The sequence below is a fragment of the Procambarus clarkii genome, chromosome 44 (assembly GCF_040958095.1).
Source record: "Procambarus clarkii isolate CNS0578487 chromosome 44, FALCON_Pclarkii_2.0, whole genome shotgun sequence".
Taxonomy (NCBI): domain Eukaryota; kingdom Metazoa; phylum Arthropoda; class Malacostraca; order Decapoda; family Cambaridae; genus Procambarus; species Procambarus clarkii.
Window position 1 is genome coordinate 30,229,315 of NC_091193.1, and position 20,065 is coordinate 30,249,379.

General features: G+C 47.7%; 1 protein-coding gene across 1 annotated transcript in view; it reads left to right on the forward strand.

The window, feature by feature from the left end:
- Positions 1-20,065, forward strand: part of LOC123745439 (protein broad-minded) — a 244,144-nt gene that overhangs the window by 106,171 nt on the left and 117,908 nt on the right. The gene's annotated exons all lie outside the window — the stretch shown is intronic.

The window sequence follows — 20,065 nt, forward strand, 5'->3', positions numbered from 1 at the left end:
TAAAAAAATTTCTAAGGTCACCATAATGTCCTCTCCTGAAGTCTGGTTTTTCAACTGCTTCAACCTCCTTATTTTCTTCCAGCTTATAACGCATTGCATACTTTATTCCCAAAAAGACATGGTCACTTTTACCCAAGGGAGGAAGGTACTGAATGTCAAATATCTCTTCCTCCTTCCTGGTAAATATCAAATCTAGCATGGAGGGAACTTCCCCTTCCCTCATCCTCGTAGCTTGTTTAACATGTTGATACAAGAATGTTTCCAGGATGAGATCTACAAATTTACAGGTCCAAAAATCTTCTGTTTTAGCTTCATATGCTTCCCAGTCTATGGATTTCAAGTTGAAGTCACCGACTATCAACAGTCGTGATCTATCGTTATCCGCTCTCGCTATAATCTCTCTCATTATTGTTATAAGACCTTCACGTTTACTATCTAGCTCCTCCTTTGACCATGTGCTGCTTGGCGGTGGACTATATGCATTTATCATCATTAGTTTATCATCCTCATAGCAGATCTCTAGTGCTATTATGTCAACTTCTTGTGGATTGGCAGTCATTATTTCCTTCACCTTTAGGTGTTCTTTTACCAGCACAGCAACGCCACCGCCTTTCCTAATTTTTCTGTCCCGTCTCCAAATTGAGTAGCCCCTTGGGAATATGACCTCATTTAAAATTACATCTTCAAGTTTTGTCTCCATGAGTGCAACAATGTCTGGTGTCTGCAGCTGTATTACATCACTTAACTCCAGTATCTTCGATCTCACTCCATCTATGTTGGTGTATGCAATCTTCAGGAACTTGTTCCCCCTCTCCTTATTCTTCACTCCCCCTCTCTCTATTGATTTTGTTGGTTTGCCTTTATGTACCACTTTACTGGTTTGCCTACCCCTATCACTTTGTAGAAAAAAGAATTTATTTCTTCTTCATTCCTGCTCTCATTTAAATGTTTTGCCTCGGCGGGGTTCAGTTTCAGCTTCTCTCTATCTTCTTTTGAAAGATCTCGTCTTAACGACCACACTTTCCCATCCTCATCCCTTTGCAATTTTCTAGCATTCCTTAGTACTTCTTCCATCTGTTTGGCACCGTTTAGGGTGATCCTCAAAGGTCGATCTTTCCCTTTTACGTACCTGCCTATTCTCCTGTAGTCGCACACATTCTCTCTGTTTGTAAGACCTTCCACGAGGCCAACAATTTTATCTACTACTTTAGCTTCTTCTACAGCTCTTTCTGACCTAGATGTTATCGCCTTTTCTTTGCAGCCAAAAATGATCAGGGACTTACTCCGATCAACTGTGTTTTGCACCAACTTCGGGTTAGATGCCAATTGTTTCCTCACTTCTAGCCTAATGTTTGTTTTATCTTGGTTGCTGCAGTGTTTGACTTCCTTTACTGCTTCTTCAATTTTTTCCTTCTCCTTGGCCACTTGTGCATAAGTGAGTTGCATATCTTTCTTGCACTGTTCTATTCCCTGTGTAACTTCCTCCATCTGTGCTGACAAAAGCTGTTTCTCCTGTTGAATTTCCTTACCTAACCTATTGTAGTCATTTATGTTTAAATTTACTTTAACTTCTTCCAAAGCTATTTTTAAGAGTTTATTTTCTTCTTCCATGGCTTTGCAATTTGTTTCCAATTGATTCTTATCCTTGCGCAAGTCTTTCACTAAACCCTCAAGACATAAAACTTTGCTATTCAAATGGTCATTACTTTCTTTCAATTTACTAATTATTTCTACATGAGAGTTCACTATAGTATCTAAATTTACCAACTTGTTATGTAGACTGCTAATATCAATGCTTTCTTCATTGAATCCCTCAAAATCAAGCTCTGTTTTGTTTTTCCCCTTGCCAGTGGCCATCTTGAATGTTCTTCTCTGCACTGTAAACACTAGGGCAACTTTTTCTCATCCGATTTTTCACTTCCCTTAGCACTTTCCTGTTATCTCACCTATTTTTCAAGAGCACTATACCTTTATGTTCTCTGGGACACCACTCACTACCATCAACCTGTACTACAATACTTAGGATTGTTGAAATATGCTGGAGCTCCTCTGCTGCAAGTGTTGACCCTAGGGGTGTCACCTTTTGAATTTGTGTATATGCATGTGCATATGCCCACGTGTGTAATACACCTTGTGTGTATATATTGTGACAGTAACGCGTTGGTGTTCGGCTGTTCAAAAGCTAGGGGTATGGCCTCGTCACATATAGAAAAAAAAATAGAAAATCTGGAACTTCGTCTGTGGTAAGGTAAGGAGAAGACACACAAAACACAAGTAAATTTTAACAATGAAATTTTAATTACGTTAAAGAAAGCAAAACATGAATAAAATGGACATACAAATTCGTATAATAAAATCAATCAATCAAAATAATAAGAATAATCAAATGGCAAAATGAAAAGTTACGTTAAGACAAGTGAGCAAATAATAAGTGTATGGCAAACAAAGTAAATAGGTGCAGGAATATTGGCTTCAAGCTATCACCTCTCTTAGTACACGTAAGCCTGGGGCTTTAGTCTACCAACGAGACGTGTTAACTTGTCGAAAGCACGGGATATTCTGAAGACTGAGGTCGTGGCGGCCCCAGACATCAAGTAGTATGGTGGGTAGAGTGCAGTTGCAGCTGGACCCGCAGCCAATCAGCGAGGAGCCGGCGACAAGACAGGTAGTTTGGCGGTTTGAGGTGGAGCAGGTGTTCCTGGCTGCATACGTTTTGCGCTCTGGCAAACCTTGCTGGTGTTGTCGTTGTTGGATTTTTCTTCCATAGTAGTTTTATATAGATGTATGTATCGACGAACTTTGGAGGGAAGAGCAGGCTCAATCTCTTGAAGGAGATTATCGTCACAACTCTCCCCCGAAGCCTGCGGTTCTGGAAGAAGTACGTCGTTATGTGGTGGAGTAATAGATGGAGTCGCTTCTACTTCATAAACTCTGGAGAGATCATGGGCTAAGATGTTGTCGGAATCTTGGTATAGCGTGTCTCCAGGTTGAATTTCTGCAGTTATCAAGCCCATAGTAGAAGACGTTGAGATGAGAAGTGGGCGTGCTGCAGGAGGTGTAGGGTGGTGTGGTCCGTGTTGATGGTAGACCAAGCACTTTTCAGGTGTGGAGTGAAGTGCTGGAGCTTCAGGATGATGAAGAGTAGCTCCTTGCCAATTGTTCCGTAGTTCCTTGTAGCAATAGTCGCTGACAGGTGTATTCTCCTCGCCTCGTTGCTGCATCACGACACCACCAACGTCGGTACCACTGGCGTCGACATGGAGGATAAAGGGCTTATCTGACGAGGTGAGAGTGGAATTAGAATATGGCAAAGGAGCACTATTATTATCCTGAAAGTATTTGGGAAGATCATTAAGGATTTCGGAATTAGAAAGCGCCGACTCCTTGTCAGTGCTTTCGGGAGGAGAAGCTGGGAAGGTCTCACTGTGGATGTAGGGTTCTGTGAAGGTAGAACAGTTAATCAGGACAGTGGGAGGAGTACCATTATATTGCTTCAGGAGGTTGACGTGGCACAGCTGGGTCTTCCGCCGCCTATCTGGAGTCTCTATAACGTAGTTGTTGTTGCTTCTGCACTCTTTGACGCGGTAGGGTCCTGAAAACCTGTTTTGTAAAGGTGAACCTGGGATAGGGAAGTATGCTAGAATGAAGTCTCCTGGCTTAAATTTTCGTACTTTGCTGGTCTGGTCGTAATGAGTCTTCATCTTCTCCTGGGCTTTCAATAGATTATTATGGGCAAAACGGTGGACTCTCTCTAGAATGTGTTGAAGGTTTTGAAGAAACTGGGGCACATTCTGATGCTCACTGAAGGTGGCATCTCGGAGAAAGTCTTTGAAAGCCTTAAGGGGAGTACGGCACTTACGGCCGTAGAGCATCTCATAAGGTGATACTCCTAGGGACTCATTGGGAAGACTTCTGTAAATACACATTATAAGGTCGATTTGCTTATCCCAATCCTTAGAGGTTTCACTACAAAACTTTTTCAAGAGTGCTTTGATAGTCTGATGACTACGTTCAAGAGAACCCTGTGAAGCAGGATGATAGGGGCTGGACAATACCTGTTTGATGTTGAACTCCTCCAGTGTCCTTTTGAAGAGATCACTGGTGAAGTTGGTACCACAGTCGCTCTGAATCTCCCTGGGAAATCCGTATTGAGTGAAGATCTTCAATAGATGTTTTACAACCGTAGCAGCCGTGATGTTCTTCACTGGAACTGCTATGGGAAATCTGGTGGTAGGACACAGGATGGTTAAGATATAGGCGTTACCTGAACTGGTCCGAGGTAAAGGACCAACACAGTCTATTATAAGTCTGTGGAAAGGTTCCGCAGGCACCTGTATGGGAATCAGTGGCGCTCTGGGAATGGAGATGTTCGGTTTGCCTGCCATCTGACATGTATGACACTGTTTTACGTACTGTTTGACGCTATTTACCATACCTGGCCAGTAGTAGTCTTGACGAATTCCATGGTAAGTCTTGTTGAAGCCGTAGTGGGAGAGTGCTCCGTGGGCCAGGTGTAGAATAGTGGGCCGCAGGCTGGTAGGAATCACAAGTTGTTCGATGTTGGCCCAATCGTCCTCCTCCTTCAGTTTACTGGGTCTATATCTGCGGTAGAGCAAGTCGTTCTCTAGGAAGAACCCAGGAATACTGTCGGGTTGAGTCTCAGCCTGGAAAAACAATGGTGTTAAAGTAAGATCTTCCCTCTGCAACTTATGGAACTCCAACTTGGTCAGATGCGGGGGTAGTTTCTGAGGGTCTTGAGGGACAGCGGTAGCAGTAGAGTCAGCTGGCTGTGGACGTGCGGCTTGTGCACGGGTGGTCACGAGAACCGGAGGAGAAACTTCATCACTCTCTTGAACCTCTGCTGGAACATACGCTAGAATAGGGTTTATTGGCACAAAGTTACACACCTGGGGTTTGTCCATGACGATCAGGTTGGTCGGTTGCAGGTCTTCTGCCAAGTCGTTGCCTAGGAGAAGTTACACTCCAGGCATGGGAAAAGGCTTTTCCCTGACGGCGACTTGGACTTCTCCGTTCACGTAGGGACAATCCAGGTGGACTCTGGCGAGAGGGTATGGAGTGGTAGCAGTGAGGTCAGTGATGAAGACAGTTTCTCTGGTGTAGGCGATGTTAGGCACAGCCGACTTCAAGATGATCGATTGAAGAGCCGCTGTGTCCCTCAAGATCTTCAATTTGAAACGTCCCTCCGGATTTGAACCGTTGGCAGAGACAGTTCCAGTATACAGGTGGTTACTGAAAAGAGAAAGATCATTAACATTAACACCAACATTCATCACAGGCTTACCGGACTTAGGAGGAGTTGGTTTGGGTTTCTGTGGGTCAGTGGCTCCCTTGTATTGAGACTTACCACACTTGTCTATGGTATGTCCATAGAGTCTACAATACTTGCAGTACAATTGCGAGCCAGCTTGATCGGTGCTCACTTTCTCGTAACTGTACCACGACTTCTTACTGGAGGATGGTTTGGGTGTCAGCCGGTGGATGAGGCTGTAAGTGTCAGCCAACTTAGCACACTTCAGGTAGTCGGTTTCTTCTTTATCTGCTAAGTAGAGACGGACAGGAGGCGGCACACGCCTCAAGAATTCTTCAACTAGCATCAGGTTGACGAGTTCTGTAAAAGTAGAGACATGTGCTGCTTCCAGCCATTTCATGAAATATCTCCGTTTTGTGTTAGCAAACTCGAGGAAGGTAGTGGTACTTGCCTTCAGGTGGTCACGGAATTTCCTTCGATAACTTTCTGTAGAGAGGAGGTAGGCGTCCAACACTGCTTGTTTCAGAGTCTGGTAGTCATTCTCAGACGCCAAAGTACTGAGTGTGACTGCAGCTCTACCTGTAAGGTGGACTCTGAGAAGTGTGGCCCATTGGTCGACAGGCCAACTGAGTTGATTAGCAAGGGTTTCAAAGGTGGTAAAAAACACATCAACTTCTGCTTCTACAAAGGATGGCATTAACTTACTTGCATGTGATATATTAAAACTGACGGGAAGATTGGCAGTAGCTTGCTGGCGTTGAGCGAGGTGTGAAGTTTCCAACGTGTATTCTCGTTGACGACACTCTAGAGCCAGAGTCGATTGTTGCTTGTCATGTTCACGTTGCATCTCTAACTCGCGTCGTTTTGTTTCAAGCTGTACTCGTTCCCGCTCCTGGAGCATTGCAACCTCACGTTCCTGGAGGGCGAGTTCACGTTCCTTGAGGGCGATTTCTCGTTCTTGTTCTTCCCTTCGTATGGCAGCCGCTTCTTTTTGCTGCTCACGTTCAATCTTGGCCAGCTCTAGTTTGAGTTTCATCGTTGCCAAGTCAGTTTTATCTGCAATATAGTAAGTTTCATGAGTTTCAGAGTCTATCTTACCTTGCTCTAAGAAATGATCCAGCAACAGGTTGTGTAGGTCATTTTTGTTGGCTTGGTAGGGAACTTCTAGTTGACACTCATGTGCAAGAGTTTGTAATTCAGTTCTCTTGGCACGACTTAAAGTCCCTATTTCACCTGCTGGATCTGCACGGAAAGCTTGGAGACGAAACATGGTGAAGTTAGCAAAATAAATGTACAACGAATATACCGTTAATTTAAATGATTAATTTAAATCAAGGGCGCAGGAAATCTTGTACCCGGTACTCATGTAAGAGGATAAGGGCAAGAAAATCCTACTAACAAATGAAACAGAGTTTTGAAAACAAATGAAACAGTTAATTGCCTCAAAAGTAAAATTGGTAGTCCAAGGATGTAGGCATACCTTGCCGAGTCTCTATAGGACATAAAGCAAGTTTTTCCTACTGAATTTAATATGATACTTACAGAATTAGCGAACTTTTGTGCTCTGAAAAAGTAAGCTAATTCCCTACCGTTGTATGTATCATCATCTCTGACTGACGTGTAGGGGTGCGAGGTGTCAACTGGTGACGAGAACTGCTGCTGAGGTCCCAATTCAGCAACTAAAGTTCGAGCTAGAGGAACTATGGCCCTCTTTGTCCTCCTACAGTCAGATTGCAGAAGATTGGGTGCACTTGACCCGGGGCAGACCACAGTACCAGGGTACCAATATGATGATCTGTCAAAATGAGAAATATCCAAGGGACAAAGATGGTAAACACGAGTAATAACACGGAGGGAGAGATGACCAATTAAGAGTATGACTGCGGCCTACAGTCACCACGTAATCCAAAGTTGTCTCACCTTCACCATATGTTACTCTCGTAATGCACAATACACCGCACCATATAAAAAAATGAAATTGAATATGAAAAATAGTAAAAGCTACGTTAACAAAGTTAAATACGCTTACCATTAATTACCACTTGGCACCAGTACCTGAGTGAAGCATCCCGGACAGGCCCCCATATAATATGTGACGGTAACGCGTTGGTGTTCGGCTGTTCAAAAGCTAGGGGTATGGCCTCGTCACATATAGAAAAAAAAAAATAGAAAATCTGGAACTTCGTCTGTGGTACGGTAAGGAGAAGACACACAAAACACAAGTAAATTTTAACAATGAAATTTTAATTACGTTAAAGAAAGCAAAACATGAATAAAATGGACATACAAATTCGTATAATAAAATTAATCAATCAAAATAATAAGAATAATCAAATGGCAAAATGAAAAGTTACGTTAAGACAAGTGAGCAAATAACAAGTGTATGGCAAACAAAGTAAATAGGTGCAGGAATATTGGCTTCAAGCTATCACCTCTCTTAGTACACGTAAGCCTGGGGCTTTAGTCTACCAACGAGACGTGTTAACTTGTCGAAAGCACGGGATATTCTGAAGACTGAGGTCGTGGCGGCCCCAGACATCAAGTAGTATGGTGGGTAGAGTGCAGTTGCAGCTGGACCCGCAGCCAATCAGCGAGGAGCCGGCGACAAGACAGGTAGTTTGGCGGTTTGAGGTGGAGCAGGTGTTCCTGGCTGCATACGTTTTGCGCTCTGGCAAACCTTGCTGGTGTTGTCGTTGTTGGATTTTTCTTCCATAGTAGTTTTATATAGATGTATGTATCGACGAACTTTGGAGGGAAGAGCAGGCTCAATCTCTTGAAGGAGATTATCGTCACAATATATATATATATATATATATATATATATATATATATATATATATATATATATATATATATATATATATATATATATATATATATATATATGTCGTACCTAGTAGCCAGAACGTACTTCTCAGCCTACTATGCAAGGCCCGATTTGCCTAATAAGCCAAGTTTTCATGAATTAATGTTTTTTCGACTACCTAACCTACCTAACCTAACCTAACCTAACTTTTTCTGCTACCTAACCTAACCTAACCTATAAAGATAGGTTAGGTTAGGTTAGGTAGGGTCGGGTCTTGCATAGTAGGCTGAGAAGTACGTTCTGGCTACTAGGTACGACATATATATATATATATATATGGCACAACTCTCCTAAACACGAGAGTTAAGTATACAACTTTAGAACACTTTCCCACCAGGAGACTCGAACTGTTATGCCAGTTGCTGGAAGGCTTCTGTGCTGGCTAGGGTTCGAGTCTCCTGGTGGGAAAGTGTTCTAAAGTTGTATACTTAACTCTCGTGTTTAGGAGAGTTGTGCCTTAAGCAGAGACACTGTGTCTTCCCATATTAACAGGGACTTGATGAAATTAACGTCTAAATGACCCCTCACTTGCTCTGGTGCTCTTGGGAGGTGTTGATCTTTGGAGTATTTAAATACTCCGAAATTACCATCTCTTTTAAGGGTCTGAGCAGGTGGTGGAGAGGGTTAAGGCGTACCTGTTATGCCAGTTGCTGGAAGGCTTCTGTGCTGGCTAGGGTTCGAGTCTCCTGGTGGGAAAGTGTTCTAAAGTTATATATATATATATATATATATATATATATATATATATATATATATATATATATATATATATATATATATATATATATATATATATATATATCGTACCTAGTAGCCAGAACGCACTTTTTGGCCTACTATGCAAGGCCCGATTTGCCTAATAAGCCAAGTTTTCCTGAATTAATATATTTTCTCTAATTTTTTTCTTATCAAATGATAAAGCTACCCATTTCATTATGTATGAGGTTTTTTTTTTTTATTGGAGTTAAAATTAACGTAGATATATGACCGAACCTAACCAACCCTACCTAACCTAACCTAACCTATCTTTATAGGTTAGGTTTGGTTAGGTAGCCGAAAAAGTTAGGTTAGGTTAGGTATTCGAAAAACAATTAATTCATGAAAACTTGGCTTATTAGGCAAATCGGGCCTTGCATAGTAGGCTGAGAAGTGCGTTCTGGCTACTAGGTACGACATATATATATATATATATATATATATATATATATATATATATATATATATATATATATATATATATATATATATATATATATATATATATATTATATATTATATGTTGTACCTAGTAGCCAGAACATCGTACTTGGCCAACTATGCAAGGCCCGATTTGCCTAATAAGTCAAGTTTTCCTGAATATATATATTTTTCCAAATTTTTTTCTTATGAAATGATTATTCTGTCCATTTCATTATGTATAAGTTAATTTGTTTAAATTTGAGTTAAAACTAACGTAGATATATAACCGAACCTAACCAACCCTACCTAACCTAACCTATCTTAACCTAACCTAAACTAACACAACTAAGTCAATAAATTATGGTCTTAATATATAATAATAATAATAATAATAATTAAAATAAACTATTTGGAAAAAAATTATTGAAAATATAGAAAATCACTCGGCCTATTAGGCAAATCAGGCCTTGCATAGTAGGCCGAGGAGTGCGTTCTGGCTTCTAGGTACGACATATATATATATGTACATATATATATATACACTTTCGGAAGGGGCTCCATTCCCTTCACTGTTGACAGGGTGCTGGGGGAACAGCTTGCTCTGTTGACTCTCGCTTGGTCCTGTAGTTAGTGGACATTTTTTGGTTGTCTTCCGGCCTCTGGTGGCAGCGGACAGCTTCTTCCCCAAAAGGGGGATCGGGGCTGGCGGGGTGGGCTTCTTCCCCTGCGTTTCGTCATGTCATCTTAGTGGGTGCGTTGGACGTAGTCGATCCGGCCCATCCTTCCAGGATTCCCGTTTGCTCTATGCAGACATGGGATTGGCGGATCTGCGATTCTTCTGGACTTGTTCAGTCTGCGCCCTGGATTCTTTGCCCTCATCGGAGAACTGTTTTCTCCTGTCCGGCTTTTGTTGGGGCCGGGTGCCTGGATAGTGGCCCTGGATCTCCAGGTCACTTCTTGGCACGTTCCTCTCCAGGTTTCCCGGACTGGCACAGTTGGTGGCGGGACTTCAGGCTTGCCGCTTTTGTTGCCTTCCCAAGTTTGTAATTGGCAGTTGGTGTATTTACGCATCTTTACCGGATCTTGGTGCCCTGTCTGAGTATGCTTGGGATTCGGTGTCTGGCCTACCTTGACGACTGGCTGGTGTGGGCTCCCAGTCGGTCCGCTTGTTTGCTTGCCAGGGGTGTGGTTCTTTCCAGATCGCCGGGTTCAGTTTCCTGGTGATCTGGAGGTCGTTCCATCTGTTTCTGTCCCGGGTTCAGACCTGGCTGGGTCTTGTTTAGGGCTCTTGGGTCACTCCTTGTCTTTCCCTGCAGGTTGCTCAGAGGTTGCTCGAGCAGTTGTGCTGGAGTCTGAACTTAGACGTGCTGGTTTGCCCGCAGGGTTGGGTTTGGCTTTGGCGTCTCTTTGGTTCCTTCAGAGACTCCCCTTCTGCCTCTCTTGCATTCGTTGGGTTCGTCCTCCGGGGATCTTGTGTTGGTGCTGCGTCACCAGCTTCCTCTTTGGGGTTTTCGGGGTTCCATGCCTTGGCACCTTCCAGAGTCTTCGCTTGTTGTGTTCATGGACGGGTCATCTCTCGGCTGGGGCTTTGTGACCATTGCTCACCAGGTCGGCCTGGGATGGTGGGATCTGACCGTCCATCGGGCTCACAACACGGTTCGGGAGTTCGTGGCTGTCTGGTTTGCGCTTCGGAGGGCTTGGGTCACTCGGTGCTCTACCATCCAGCTAAATTCGGATTGTTCTCTGGTGGTTCTTTGCTGGAACTACAGGGGTTTTCTTAGGTGTTTGACCTTTTGGGTTGGTCCCTTCAAGTGGCTCGTTTGCTGGATTCTCGGGGTTTGACTAGCAATGAAGTTTATGTCTGGGGTGTGTCCTGGATCCTGGCAGACAGCCTGGCTCAGTTCATTCCTCTGTTCGCGGATTGGCCAGTCGTCGCCGACACTTTTCGTTGACTCTGCCAGATGTATGAACTCCTGGCCATGGACATCTTCGCGTCGGCGTGGTCTAGGCGTCGCCCATTCTATGTGGTGCCCTTACCCACCTGCGAGGCGTTCACGGTGGATGCCTTTCGGCAGGACTGGTCGAGGTGGGGGTACCTGTTCCTCTTCTCCCGGTCCAGCTGTTGCTTCGGGTTCTGGCTTGGTTGGAGTCCATTCCCAAGGAGAGTAGTTCTCATGATCCCTTGGTGACCGGCCCAGCTTTATTTTCAGACGCTGCTTGATAGGTGTCCGAACCCGGGGCGTTTTCCCGTGGCTCCGCCTCTTTCGGCAGGTTGGACTGGTCCTGTACGTGACTGGTTCGGCCTTCTCCTCGGCTCTTCGCGTCTGGTATTTTGACGTGGATATCACCATCTCCGTGGTGATCAGGTGGCTTCGTTGTTGTTGTCCCACCTGCAAGCTTCGTCTCGGCAACAGTATGACGTTCCTGGTGTTTCTAGGCACCTTTTTCTTGCTCTTCGTAGGTTGTCTTCTCTTTCGCATCGGGTTGTCTTGTCCTTTCTTGGGTTTTCAGGATTACAGTTATTTGATGTTTTTTACTGTCGCCTTGTTTTGTGCGGCGCTGGTGGAGCCACACCGCTTGCATTCGAGGTGGACATCATATCTGCCTCGTTCCGTATGCTTTCTCGTGTTTTGTTTCACCTCCGGCCTGCTCATGTGTCGCCTGAGCCGTCCTGGTCCTTGATCAAGGTGCCCTCTTTTCATCTTCTCCTCAGTTTGTGGTAGCCCCATCGGTTCAAGTTTGGTTTTCATAGGCCATATTTTGTTGGCACGGGCCTCTGCGGGTCGGGTCAGGGAGCTTCCGGCTCTTCCAGTGCAGTGGTTTCTGCTCTTTGGTTCTGGTGGTAGGTTTGTATGTTTGCAGCCTTTCTCCGTCCTTCTGGCGATGGTCGAGACAGCTACTTTCTGGAGGGGTCCTTGGGTTATTGATGCTTGACTGATTCTGCCGGAGGTGCGTTCTGTGTTGTCCGGTTGCGCCTCTTTGCTGTTACCTGTGTACCGTGTCTGGAGATGCGCTTTGGGTTGATCCGGTTCACCTCGTTCCCTGTTTCAGGGCTCGGGTCTCCCAGGTCGTCCGCAGAGTTTTTAAGTCTTCCAGCCTGCCGTCTATCCTTGCTCCCGTGCTGTTCGGATGTTTGCAGCTTTCGCTTCTGTGTTGGTGACTTCTAGAGCTCATTTCTTGTGCCAGAATTTGAGGGTCACACAGGTTCTTGGCCACCCGTTCTTTATGCGCGTGTCTGCTCCTGTGCGTTCTTGTTGCCTTGGGTCGCAGGTTGCAGGCTGTTGTCTCCGCTTTGCGTTGAGGAGTTTGTGGCGGCTGCCTCCCGGGTCAGCCCTTTCTTTTCCTTCTCTTTGGGTATGAAGCTCCAGGGAGCTGTAGGGGCTCCCCACAGAAAACCAGCATTGAATGTAATGAAACGCCATTTTCTGGGTGAGCCCTAGAGGCTCCCTGGCAACCCTCTCTCCCACCGGTCGGTGGTTTTTTCACGTTGGTTGAAGCTTAGCTTCCGAACTGATGCTAGGCAGCCAGCGTGGTGAGGTCCGCGGCTCCCCCCTCCCCCTCTCGGGGCGGGGTGGGCTGCGCAGACGATCAGCGCGGCAATATTGTGATGTTTGCTTGTTTCCTTGGGATTGTAGGGAGTTTCTACCTTTCTGTTCAGTTTTCTGTTTTAGTTTTATACCATGTGGGTTTTGTTTTGTTATGCCTACCTTTCTGGGTGCCTAACCTCGGTCGATGGCAAATAAGGAAAACCCCAACCACAAGGGGGTTTTCCAGGGCCATTGCTCCCTGAAACCTGTCTGAAGGGGCCCCAGGTTCTGGCGCTGGTTCCTGGTAGGTCTGAACTCCTTAGCTAATGTCCCGGTCTAATATAACATACATTAGCCCGATAAGCTCCAGGGAGCCTCCAGGGCTCACCCAGAAAATGGCGTTTCATTACATTCAACTCTGGTTTTCTGGGGGAGCCCCTACGGCTCCCTGGAGTTATCCATGGCTGATATGGATACCCTAACTATTTTGCATCAGTCGATGTGGGTGGAGTTCTAGGCCTACCGGGGACCACGAGTCAGAACCTGGCCCCCCTCAGAGAGGCACGGGAAGCAATGGCCCATAGAAATGCACATGTGATTTGGAGCATTCTATATCTGCCATTGACCGGGACAGGCACCCAGAAAGTAAGCGCCACAAAACAAACCCCTATTCTGGTTAACAACAAAAATCGACAGGCGAGTGGACAGAACTCCCCCAGGAAAACGAACTAACAAGCATGACGTCACGCGAGCCGCATTTCTGCGCAGCTCCCCCCTCCCCGGGAGGGGGAAGGGAGAGCCCCAGATCCCCCGCACCGGCGATCCTCAGTTCCTTGGCTGATGGGATAATGCACGGTCGTGTGGCTCCAGCTCCAGTCTTGTCTCAGTGCTGTGACTTGTTTGCAGTGCTGCTCTTACGGTGGTCATGTGAGCTGCGAGTAGTATTCTCAGTACTCGGGCTGCATGTGCTTAGGGTCACCTTCCCTGAGTGCCCTGTAAGTACCGCCCTTGGGGCTTGGGGTTGCCTTCCACAAGTCACCTTGGGTCTACCTCTGTTGGCTTTTCACTGCTTGGCGTTTGGCTGCCCCAAGTGTTTGGGGGTTTTACTCCCTTGTTTACCTTGGGGTAAGTGGTAGTTATAGCACTGGTGGGGCGCAGGGTACTGCGTAGCTAGTTTTCACCTTTGACAGCGGCCAGCTCTGTTCCCTCTGGGTACGTTGTCCACTTGTGTGGTTTTTCTTTTATCTTTGTTTTTGCCTGGTAGGGGGGGTCTGCCTTGTGTCCCCCCCCTTATATTAGGTTCATTTGTGTGGTGGCACCCCCTGCTTCGTCCTCACGGGTGGACACGTCCCGTGGGTTCAGTTTTAGCAGTGTGCTTGGTAGTTTGGGGCGCCGGTTAGCAGTGCCCTGCCTAGGATAAACCCTTAGCAGACCCAGTCTAGGGGCCCTGGGAAACCCCCTGGGGGCTCTCGGTCCGATAGTGGAGACCCTTGCGTCCCCTCTCGCTTTGTGCGAGTTGAGGGTTGCTCTGTCCCTTTGTCTCAGGGTGACTCTCCTTGTTTTTGCCTCCGTCATGCTGCCTGTTGGGTCGGTGACACATTCGACCCTGAGTCCTGCGAGCTTGGTTGCTTGTTCGTGACTCCATTCACCCAGTCTGCTGATGAATTCCCGTGGGTGCAGGCAGCTCACACGTTGCAGGGTAGGATGTTGCAACGCGCTCAGGTTTGTCGCTTTCCCGGACGCCCCGATGCTGCCCCGCTTGTGTAGGGACCCAGACTTGGGGGTTTTGGTCGCTTCGGCCTTGGTTCTTCCACGCCCCCTTTGTTTCTCCCCCTCCTGCTTCCGGCCCCTACGCATCTGCAGGCTTCGGGGTCGGGGTGGGGGTTAGAGGTTCTATGACTTGGGCAGTTTCGGGGGTTGCCCCGTCCGGGGTAGCTGCGGAGGCATTCGAGTCTGTTCCTCCGGTCGATGCTCCGGGGTCTGACTAGTGGGCCCCTTCTCTTCTAGCTCTTCTCGGCTGCCCTGGCTTTTTCTTGTGGGACCGGGGCTTTGGAGGTCGACTCGGCCCCGGGGGCCTGGTGTAGAGGCTCCCGGGGTTAGGGGAGGAGCGGCCTTGGGGACCTTGGGGTTCATTGCGCCCTGCCTGGATTTCCGGCCTTTTGAGCGGGGCTTACTGTTGCTAGGAGTGGAGTTTTCTTTCCCCCCTCTGCGTACGATTTGGGCTTGGGTTCTGCTCCTCCCCAGGTTCGGTTCCATGTCCCTGTGATTTCTTCGGTTCCGTCTTCCGGAGGTTTTCGGGTAACCACATCTCTTCGCCTGCGCTGTGGTTGGCCTTTGCGGCTTACCTCCTGCGTGTCCCGTAGTTTGCCTCCATACTGGCTCCTTCTGTTCTGGCCAGATTGGGCTCCTTGTAGCCGTTTGGGCTCCTTTGTAGCAGTTTGGGCTCCTTGTAGCCGTTTGGGCTCCTTTGTTGCCGTTTGCGCTCCTTGTCGTCATTTTGGGCTCCTTGTAGCCGTTTTGGGCTCCTTGTCGCTGTTGGGCTCCTTGTAGCCGTTTGGGCTCCTTGTAGCAGTTTGGGCTACTGTCACCAGTTGGGCTACTTCTCGCCTTGTTGGGCTCCTTGTAGCCAGATGGGCTACTTCTCGCCTTGTTGGGCTACTTTTCTTTCGCGTCCTGCGCATGTGCCGTGGGAGTTTGTTTTGGTTCCGGGGCGGTGTGCACACGTGTTCTGCATCCATTTTCTCTCGGGGGGGGGGGGGGGGCGCTTCGCCTCTCGCTCTTTTCTTAATCCAATCTGTGCCCCGTTGCTTTGGGGGTGTTCTGGGGTGCCGCTGTGGGGAAGTCACGAGGTTTTTCCCTGCGTTCTAGGGTGGGGAGCCTCCTTCGCCACTCCCCTCCTCTCCAGCATGGGCGCCCTGGCCGCCTCCGGCAACTACGGACTCGAAAGCTGGCATCATGGCCCTTCAGCGCCTATGTTCTGCAGGTGAGTTGGTGCGGTCTGGCGTCTCCTTCGTCCTGACGCTGTTTTTGTTTTTAGAAGTAGGAATGGGTGTACATACGTACTTGAGAACGTGGACCATATCACCCGAGGTGCCTCCTGCAGGGCTATTAGCCCATACTGGGCAGCTCTTCTTCTCTCCACCTGATTCCTTCCTCGATTCACGGGTGTCTGCGGGTGGCCTCTTGGCCCTTCCAAGGCGGCTCCTGCCTGTACTCCTGCCCCTCTTCTATGCTTGTCTAACCTTGCTTGCGTTCGGGGCCCCGCCTCCACCTTGTTCCGCAGTGCAACGGTGGAGGTGCCTGTTCGGTGGTACGTTTTCCTGTGTCGAGGGTGTTTTGTGCTCGCCTCCTTGTGCTTGCAGGATTGGGTTCTGGCTCTTTGGTTCCGCCTCTTCCCTGTCGTTTTCCTGTCGAGCGGATTCTGTGCTTCATGGGCTCTCTCGTCTCTGCTCTTGGGGCTGTGTATGGGGTCAGCCCAAGTTGGGCTGCCTAATGTGTTCCTTCGATTGCCTGTTACACTGCACACGTTTCTTCTACCGACCCTGTGGTGCTCGGTTTCTGCCTGTGTCCCCTTGTGTGCCACTCGTGTACGATTTATCTATCTTCTCTGTCGCTTCCTCGGGGAGTGTGGTGACGTTTTGCTGCTGTTTTGGTACTGCAGCTGCATGTCGGGGTTGGTTGTGGCATTATGTTCGGCCCTTCCGTACTCCCTCTGGGGCCCCTCCTTCCTTTCCGGTCTTGCTGTGCTGGGCCTGGTTTTTCCATGTTCCTTGGATTCTCTGTCTTGTCCTCGCCTTGTTGTACTGGCTGGGGATGAGCTTGGGGTCTTCGTCTCGCCCCTCGCCTATCCTCCGATTTCATTTTAAGTTCCAGAGCCTAGTGGGCTCCCTTCCTTAGTGTTTTTCACGGCTGCCCCGGGGTTTTTCTTGACGCTGGGGCTTTGAGGGGACAGCTCGGCCTCGGGGCCTGCAGGGTGGGTTCCCGGGGCTGGGGTGTGGCTAACGTGAGGGGCCTCAGGCCCCGTTGGTCTCGCCGGGGTATTTCTACCCCTCTGGGCGGGGCTTGCGGTTTGGTGGTGTGGGGTTTTTCCGTTCCCCCTCTCCGCACGTGCTTTGTGGGCGTTGGCCCCTCCCTGGGCTCAGTTTCCTGTCCATTGTGCCGTTGTTTCCGTCCTGTCGGTGGGTGCTTTTCTACGGTCTTCGCCCCTTTTTTCCGGTACGGGCCTTCTCCGTCATGTCCCCCTCTTCTTGGGGTTTCTGCATGACTTTTGGTCTCGGGTGCGACGGGGTTTTTGTGCTTCGTCTTTGTGTTTGCTTCTTTTTGTTCTCGAAGGTTTGGGACAGTTTTGCTCCTTCCCATTGTGTGGTACGTCTGTCGTCATTCGGTTGAGCTTCCCTCCGGTCCTTTCTAGGGCTTGTGGGTCCTATTCCGGCAGCTTCTGGGTGTTTGGCCTTCTTGTTCTTTGTGCATATCTCTTCTCTTCGCGCTGTCTCGACGCTACTCGTTTTCCTGGGGGCGATTTTGCTCCTCTTAATGAGTCTTTTCGCTGCTGCCCTTCTGCGGGATGTTGGTGCGGGGCGGCTCCTTATGCAGGTTCCTTCCCTGTCGGCTGCACTTGTGGCGGTGGACCTGCACGCTTGTGGCATTTTGGTTTTGGTCCTGCGTTTTCTTTTCCCTCCTTGGGCTGTCATAGGATTGGCTTGCGGAGGATGTAGAGGCACTTGGGGCCATTCCTGGGTCTGGCACCTTGGTTTCTGCTGCTAGCTTTCGTTATCGAAGTTCCTTCTGTGCCGTTTTGCAGGCTGTCTCGTGCATTGTTTCATCTCCGGCCTGCTTATGCACTTCCTGTGCCGTCCTGGTCTTTGGACAGGGTGCTCTCCTGTTTTTCTTCTCCTTGGTGGTTGTGGCTCCTTGGGGTCAGGTTTGCTTTGCCTCCGCTCTCTTTTTATGTTGGCATTGGCCTCTGGGGGTCGTGTGGCAGAGCTTCATGCTCTTCTCAGGCGCAGTGGGTTTTGGCTCCTATGGTCGTGGTCATAGGTTTTTTCACCTGTATCGGTTCTCCCTCATTCTCGCGTATGATGTGCCTGCTGCTTTCCGGATGGGTCCTTGGGTTGTTGTCTCGACTTTGTGTTGAGGAGTGGTTCACCGACCGCCTCCCATGTATGTCCCCTTGTTTTCTTAGGTAGTCTTTGGTGAAGTAGCTCCGGGGAGCCGTAGGGGCTCCCCCCAGAAAACCAGCGTTGAATGTAATGAAACGCCATTTTCTGGGTGAGTCCTGAAGGCTTCCCGGCACACTCCCGCCCTCCGGTCGCATTTTTTTCGTGGTTTTGATATCCAGCCTCAGAACTGGGGCGGGGATCGACGGCTCGTGGGTCTGGGGCTTCCCCTTCCCCCTCCTGGGGAGGGGGGGAGCTGCGCAAACATGCGGCGCGGCTCATGTGACGTCATGCTTGTTAGTTCGTTTTCCTGGGGGAGTTCTATCCACTCGTTTGTCAATTTTCGCTGTTAACCAGAATAGGGGTTTGTTTTGTGGCGCTTACCTTTCTGGGTGCCTGTCCCGGTCGATGGCAGATACACAATGCTCCAAATCACATGTGCATTTCTATGGGCCATTGCTCCCCTTGCCTCTGTGAGGGGGCCAGGTTCTGGCTCGTGGTTTCCGGTAGGCTAGAACTCCACCCACATCGACTGATGCCAAAATAGTTAGGGTATCCATATCAGCCATGGATAGCTCCAGGGAGCCTCTGGGACTCACCCAGAAAATGGCATTTCATTACATTCGACACTGGTTTTTGCTGTAATATTATTCAATAGTGTGTAGTGTGATATATTTATATAATAAATGAGTGATCATCGCTGTACTCAAAATTATGTTGTGCATATTGTTGATTCAATTATTATGTTCATCAAACAGTGAACAAATAATTTGTCAGTTTTTACACTATATACACAGGTTATATATAAGTATATGCATGTTTTGTTCACCATAACGAACCACATTACTTGGTATTATGAGTTAAAAAGCAACGAGGAGTGACCGCCACACACCAGCCAGCCACTCTCTGCCACTCACTCCCTTAATGCATCACTCGCCCACATTCTCCTCCCACCATACTGTTTTTGCTTTTATTCACTATATGCAGACTTTATATATAAGTATCTACATTTGTGTTCACCATAACGAACCACTAAGTTGGTATGCTGAGCGGTAGTGGCAGTGGCAGCCAGTGGCAGTCCGCCACTGGCTGCCACTTCCTCCCTCCCTCAACTCACCTGACTCACCCACATTCTTCTCCCACAATACTGTTTTTGCTTTTATTCACTATATACAGACATTATATATAAGTATCTACATGTTTTGTTCACCACAACTGTACAACTTAGCTGATTTAGTTAGTTCAGGCACTAAGAGATGTCGCTACACACAGTCAGCTGGTGGCTGCCTCCCTCACACATTCAGAGTCAGACGCACTAAAATTTCACCCCAAACAATACTGTTTGTTGTGTTATTTACCCTATATACAGATGTTATATATATGTATCTACATGTTTTGTTCACAATAACTGTTCAACTAAGCCGGTATAATGCTCGAAGAGCATAGTGGCCATCCCTACCAACATGACAAATCATGCAGATGTTGCCACCCCCCATCACCAAAATGGCTTCTCCCCCACACTCCTTTTGCTGTTATTACACTGTATATACACTCTATATATAAGTATCTACATTTGTGTTCACCATAACGAACCACTAAGTTGGTATGCTGAGTGGCAGTGGCAGCCCGCCACTGGCTGCTACATTCTCCATCACCTCACCTGACTCTCCACCATTCTCCTCTTCCCATACTGTTTTTGCTTTTATATACAGACGTTGTATATAAGTATCTGCATGTTTTGTTCACCATAGCGAACAACTAAGCTGGTATAGTGAGTCCAGACTGTTAAAGGTGGTCACTCAGAGTCAGCAGACAATGCTACCTCCCTCCTCACCAAGATTACTCCTCCCACTACAGCGCTAATTATCACAACAATCCTGCTATTATCAGAATCCTGGTCATTTTTATCACAGTCAGGGGTCTTCTGTAATAATATCATCGCTAAATAATAGCATGAACATATATATTATGGCATTTTTAGGCGATGCTGTGGTCACAAGCTGAACAGCAGTGCTGTGAGCTCTTGCTGCGTGCGTCAGGCTTGGTGGCTCACTCAATACTGAGGCCC